A 5,733-nucleotide genomic window follows, 5' to 3' on the forward strand; every position below is an offset into this window, starting at 1 on the left:
ACTATGCTACATGTCACATCTTTTACAACAAATGCTATTTAATCCAGGAGACACAATAGGAGTTAATAGCAGCAAGTTCAACAGGTTGGTGATTTTTAGGTCGAAAGGACAGGCAATTACCTTCTCCATTCTCAAGGATTAACACAAATATAGCAATTTCAACAGAAATCTAGAACTTGTACCTGGTCTAGTTAAAAGAAAAGAAAATACTAATCTACAGACTTCAAGCAGAAAGGTGTCATCTGCTCATACACTTGCTACCCTGATGGACAAAACACTGATACCTCATTTCTGGTCTGGGCTCTAGTATCCTGTGTAGCCAGCCAGGTTGCTGAGTGAACTTCTGTGTATCAGGGCACAACTTTAGACTGGTATTTTCACTGTGTGGGGATCAAGGAGCCTTTCAGCATATCCAGCTTTGCAAAGAGAACAGTAAGCTTTTAGAAGTCCCATTAGGAAACAGACTAGACACATCCCAATTGAGACAACTCAAGTCCTTCCTTTAAACTAATTCTAGTCCAGCATCCTTTCTGAGTTAGGCACCTTTCCTACTCTCAGCACTCCAGTCAGTGTTTACAGCTGCATACAACTTCTTCTCCCTTTGAAATAAGAGCAGATCACATTACCTGGCTGTAATCCCTAATCTTTCTCAGAACCAGTATTTTACGGGGGAATCACTTTTTTTTTTTTTTACTGGAAGTAGCCAAAAGTATTACAGTGCACTTTGTTAAAACACATTCAGATGTCGAATGAGAAAGCAAATGAAATCAGTCTATAAAAGCACTTTTACCAACTTTATTAAAATTGGCACAAAAAACCCAGAAGTATTCTCATGAATATGGATTTTGTATTTTATTCCAGATCATTGTCAAGGTAATGAAAAGAATTGGAAAAATGGAGATGGCAATTCCCCATACACTATCTGTTCTGCAATTTATTACATGGAAAAAAAAAAATCTGTTCACCTGGACAATAGTGCTGTTCTACAGTATTATTTTAGTATTATTTTTACAACTAGAACATCACCCTGAACTAAATAAACTGCCTTACTGAATTCAAAACACAAAACTTACATTATCAACAAGAAACACAAAGAGCCCTTTTTTAACTAAAAAAAAAGTTTCAAAACTCTTTTGATTGGGACATATTACATTATCATTCTTTAACCCTCAAATATTTGCCCATATATTGTGTCTTCTATCAACACATCATACCATTAAGTTTTCCTTATCACTTTATCCTGTAAAAAATTTAAAAATATAACCCTTCCCACCTCTATCTGTATCATCACATACTTTAGGAATTCCTCTCAACTCCAATACTTTATCCTAGAAATAAATGTTTATAAAGAAATGCTGTCCATAGCTTTGGAAAGAAGTAGAAACAAAAAGAGAATGAAAAAAAAGCCCAAACACAAAGAATCCAAACCAACCAAATAAACAAACAAACAAAAACCAAAATAAACAAAAAATCCAAACAAACAAAAATAAAAACCCTGACATGCTAATAGTGGTCATTAAGTTTTCCACATAGGAGCTGGATCAAGTGTTCATCTGTACACAGACGTGTTTTCTAAGAAAAGCACAACTGCTACCCTGAACCAGATAAGCTATTTGTCAAAGAAACTTTATTTCCACAGTGGTTTGCACAAAAGCACTCCAGTTATTTTTAACTGCACTATCTACATACTTATTTAAACACATGGACATCAGAGTGCATGGGTAAACTCATGTCTCTGAGCCAAGCTGAGGAATGGTTACCAGCTTTCCCACTTGCAACTGCTACACTGATTTTTCAACCACATGATTGCAGAAAAACAATACCCTTAAGATAAAGGTACAAAACAGAACTTGTAAGTGGATTTTTAATCACTTAAATCAATTTCTTAAAACATCACTGAGCAGCTTTGAGGCACTGTACTACCTAGTCATTATAGCTATGGATACATTATTAAAGATACCAAATACATTTGGCCATAAATCCTGAATAGTGTCCAGGAGACTTACAGACAGCATCCTTAAAAGAACAAAATTAGGTTTAGCCACTCCTAAACAAAATTTTATTTTCCTGAAATTTTTATATAACTATAATAATTCAGAGATGATTAATTATTTGGATAATTTCTCATGACTGTTTTAAAATTTGTTAAATCTTCTCCATTTAAAAAGATATTACGATTATTAGAAGATAACGACACTGCACAGGAAACGTTCCAGATTTATTTCATGTTCTGATAGATTTCTCTGAGCCTATTTAACATCCAGAAAAGAGAAGTGGCATCCCAAGTGTGCAATTCTCTGAGAATCTAGAAGATGGCAACACCACTCCCTCTAGTATGGAAAGGGAGAAGTGTTCAGTGGCTTCTGTTTCAGGGAAATACCTCCAGACTGGCAGTGATAAGAAAACAGGTTAAGAAAAATGGTCAGCTCTCTCATAAGCCATTCATGTGCTCCTCCTTTAGCTACTTGGGGAAAACAACAGAAGAGAAAAGCCAGCCTCTAAAACATACTGGTTAGACATTTGTCAAAAGTAGTACATAAGGAGACGTTCTTATTACAGTTCCCATCCAGCTTTCAGTCATTACAGGAGTCAAAGAAAAAATTAGTATTAGTAAACAGTGTTACTTCTTTTTTTTACTTAAACAAGAAGAAATTTTTCCACACGCTGCTGCACAAATCACTTAGCTAATCCTGAAAGAGATTGCCTGTAGCCTGCTCTTAGCCTATCACCAGAAGAAATCATGAAAAACCCTTGTCAGTTGTCCTCCTTCTAATGCATTCTGGTTTGGTGTCTGTTATTTTTGTGAAAGAAGTAACAGTAAAACTACCCCCACTTTTACTGGGGTGTATGAGAGAGGAGTAGAACCTACTCTAGCAAAGTAGATGACATTTGTACGTAACAATCCTGAAAATATTTGTTAACCTAATGCTTTGTTTACTTAGTCTGGCAAATGCTTTTATTTTAATGTCGACTATCTTTAGAAAATGTCAGCAGTAAACACAAATTAATAGTTTGCTCCCTTATCTGTATTTCTAATTAAGTTTTTTCCTAGATACAGAGTTATGTCTAAAACAAACATTCTATAGAAAATCAAAGTAAAATCAAATGATGAAGTATTTCTCTTTGTGAAACTGCGTATTTATATAGGCATCACCAGCAGAGGGAAGGAGATCATGGTATCCATGCATAATAATTCCTCCACGCTTTTCTTCCAGATATGCAGAAATATTTTTTTTGTCCTTCTTTTTTGTATCACAAACTTTTAATGTCTCTCCCACAGCATGTAATGTGAGGTGCGTGCACCCTTTACTCAGAAAGCAGTTCCCAGTAAAGAGTTTATCTGTGTGCTTAAACATGCATGCAGATATAAAACTACATACAAATATTTTTTAAATTGTAATCAGACTGCTGAATGGACAGGAAAAGACAACAATATGCTAATTAAGAGCTTCATTTTCATGTAAGGAAACATCAATTAACTGAGTTCTGTACAACTGAGTGGCTTAAAAACTTCTGCCAAGACACTAAGCTGCTCCTTCTTTTTACTTATTACAGCCAACCCTGCCAAAAGACCATAAAAATTGATTTTATGTTTCCGGTGTCTCTATGCTAGCTGGAAGAATATAGATTTTTTTTTTCCCTAGGTTTCTGACAAACAGAACCTTCCCTTATCTCACACCTTCACTACACTAACCAACACTGAGCATGTTCTTGGTCATCTCTTACATCTGATTTAAGTTATGATTAAGGTAGGAAAACATTTCAGATTGTTAAATCAAACACTGTTCTATATGGTTCTAAAGGGTTTCTTGCCCATCAGTGTTACCCAGGAGGCTATATCCCACTTGTGCTGCTACGGCATACGTGGCAACTGATTGTTTTTCACATTTGTTTTAAGGAAGTATTAGAACTGCTGTTAGTCTGTGAGCTACCTCTTTAAATTCCAGTATCAACCCTTAAAATGGATTTAGCATCTTTCACATCAAACATTAATAAGGCTCACTTAGACGCTCTTAATGTGAAGGAAAATTTGGCTTGTATGAAATGGCTACACTGGAACATTTCATGCTTTTGCAAGTGCAGGAGTATGATTATTTCCTACAGTATGTCATTATCTTATGCCCTGTGGTTCTTTTTGAAATTATCTCTTCTCACTCAAGCTGCCTACACTATGTTTTTAAGCTATATAGTTTCAATTTATGAATTGTATGCATGCAAATTTTGAGCAACTATACCACAAGCCAAGTAATACACCACATTATATTTCCCTCAGACACTAGTAACAGAACTGAAAAATCCAAAAAGCTTGGAACAAAAAAAGATATATATTTGACTCAAGACATAAAATCAGGTCATTTGTTTCCAAGACAGACAAGAAAATACTATTCTAGACACATGTGCAATCTCCTTACGCTTTTCCTGAGCAGGTTTTTTTAAGCATGGCAGAAGATGTCATTTCACACCCTCACAAAGCAAATTAGTTCACTGCCTACTTGTCGTTGTACCCAAAAGCTTCCCCCTCCCTTTTTCAGGGACACTCCTAAAACAACTGCCCATCCGTAACTCTAGATGTCAACTCACCAGGGAAAGGAAACTCCCCTCGGGTCTGCAAGTACCATCTTCCCTTTCTCAGGATGGAGTAACTCTCTCGGACAATAAAGCAATTTAAACAGCGCGTAACAGATTAACATGCAACATGGACGGCACACTGCACAGCAGCTCTGAGATCAATATCAGCGCTGCAGATTAGGAGTCTACTTGTCATCTACAACATGTATGCGTATCTAAAACTACTCTGCTGACCTTTGTACAGAAAATATTGTTTCAGAGACAGTGAAATATTATTGCACTACAACATTTTGCATTGAGTTTACAAGGTAATAAAGACAGAGCTACTTCTTCACACACAAATGGCTATTAAATAAGGAAAATAAAACTTGACATCCCCCAGACAATCAAAAGAAATGATTTATTTGGATGCCAACATCTGTCTTGAGATTGTGGCCAAGTGCTTTTCTGTGCTCATTTAGGACTCTACTTGGAAAGCTTTTCAGTTACATCTACCTAGAGATTTCTCTCTACCGCTTCCCATCTGACAGAAATCACTCAGCTGGGTCTGATGAATAATAGCAAAAGGCAGCTTGTATCAGGGATGATTGAATTACAGATTGTTGAAAGTGCCATAAAGGCTCATTCCAATGACTACATTTAATTTATTTACTGTACTGACTACCAGAAGCTAGCAGTCGTTTGATATCTTTATTTCAGAAGGCTAGAAACAAAAGAAACATTAATATTCTTTGTCACTTTCTTACTACTGTACCTAGTAGAGTTTGATAGGCAAAATTAACTTTTAAACAGAGCGCTGATCCCCTTCCCATACCGTGTGCACCTAGAACCAGAACAGAACGTACCCAAGCCAAAGCAGGGCAAGTGGCACTCGGTACGAAGGAAACAATGTCAGAGAAGATGAAATTGCATGGAAAGAAAACACATTAGCCTGACAGCCTCTCTAAGTAATGAGGGAAAAGCTTTTGTCAATTGATACATAAACGATTAGCTGTCGTCCTGCGGTCCGGAGGGGAGAGCAGCGCCGGGGCGGGGCGCACCGCCGCGCCCCACCGCCCTCCGCCGGGGCGACCGTCGGGACAGACCACCCTGCCGGGGCGGGGGCACGGCGGTGGCAGCGGCCAGGTGACACCCGGAGAAACAAGTTGGCCCGGCGGCTGCCTC

Source organism: Geospiza fortis, unplaced genomic scaffold, assembly GCF_000277835.1.
Source record: "Geospiza fortis unplaced genomic scaffold, GeoFor_1.0 scaffold166, whole genome shotgun sequence".
NCBI classification, from domain to species: domain Eukaryota; kingdom Metazoa; phylum Chordata; class Aves; order Passeriformes; family Thraupidae; genus Geospiza; species Geospiza fortis.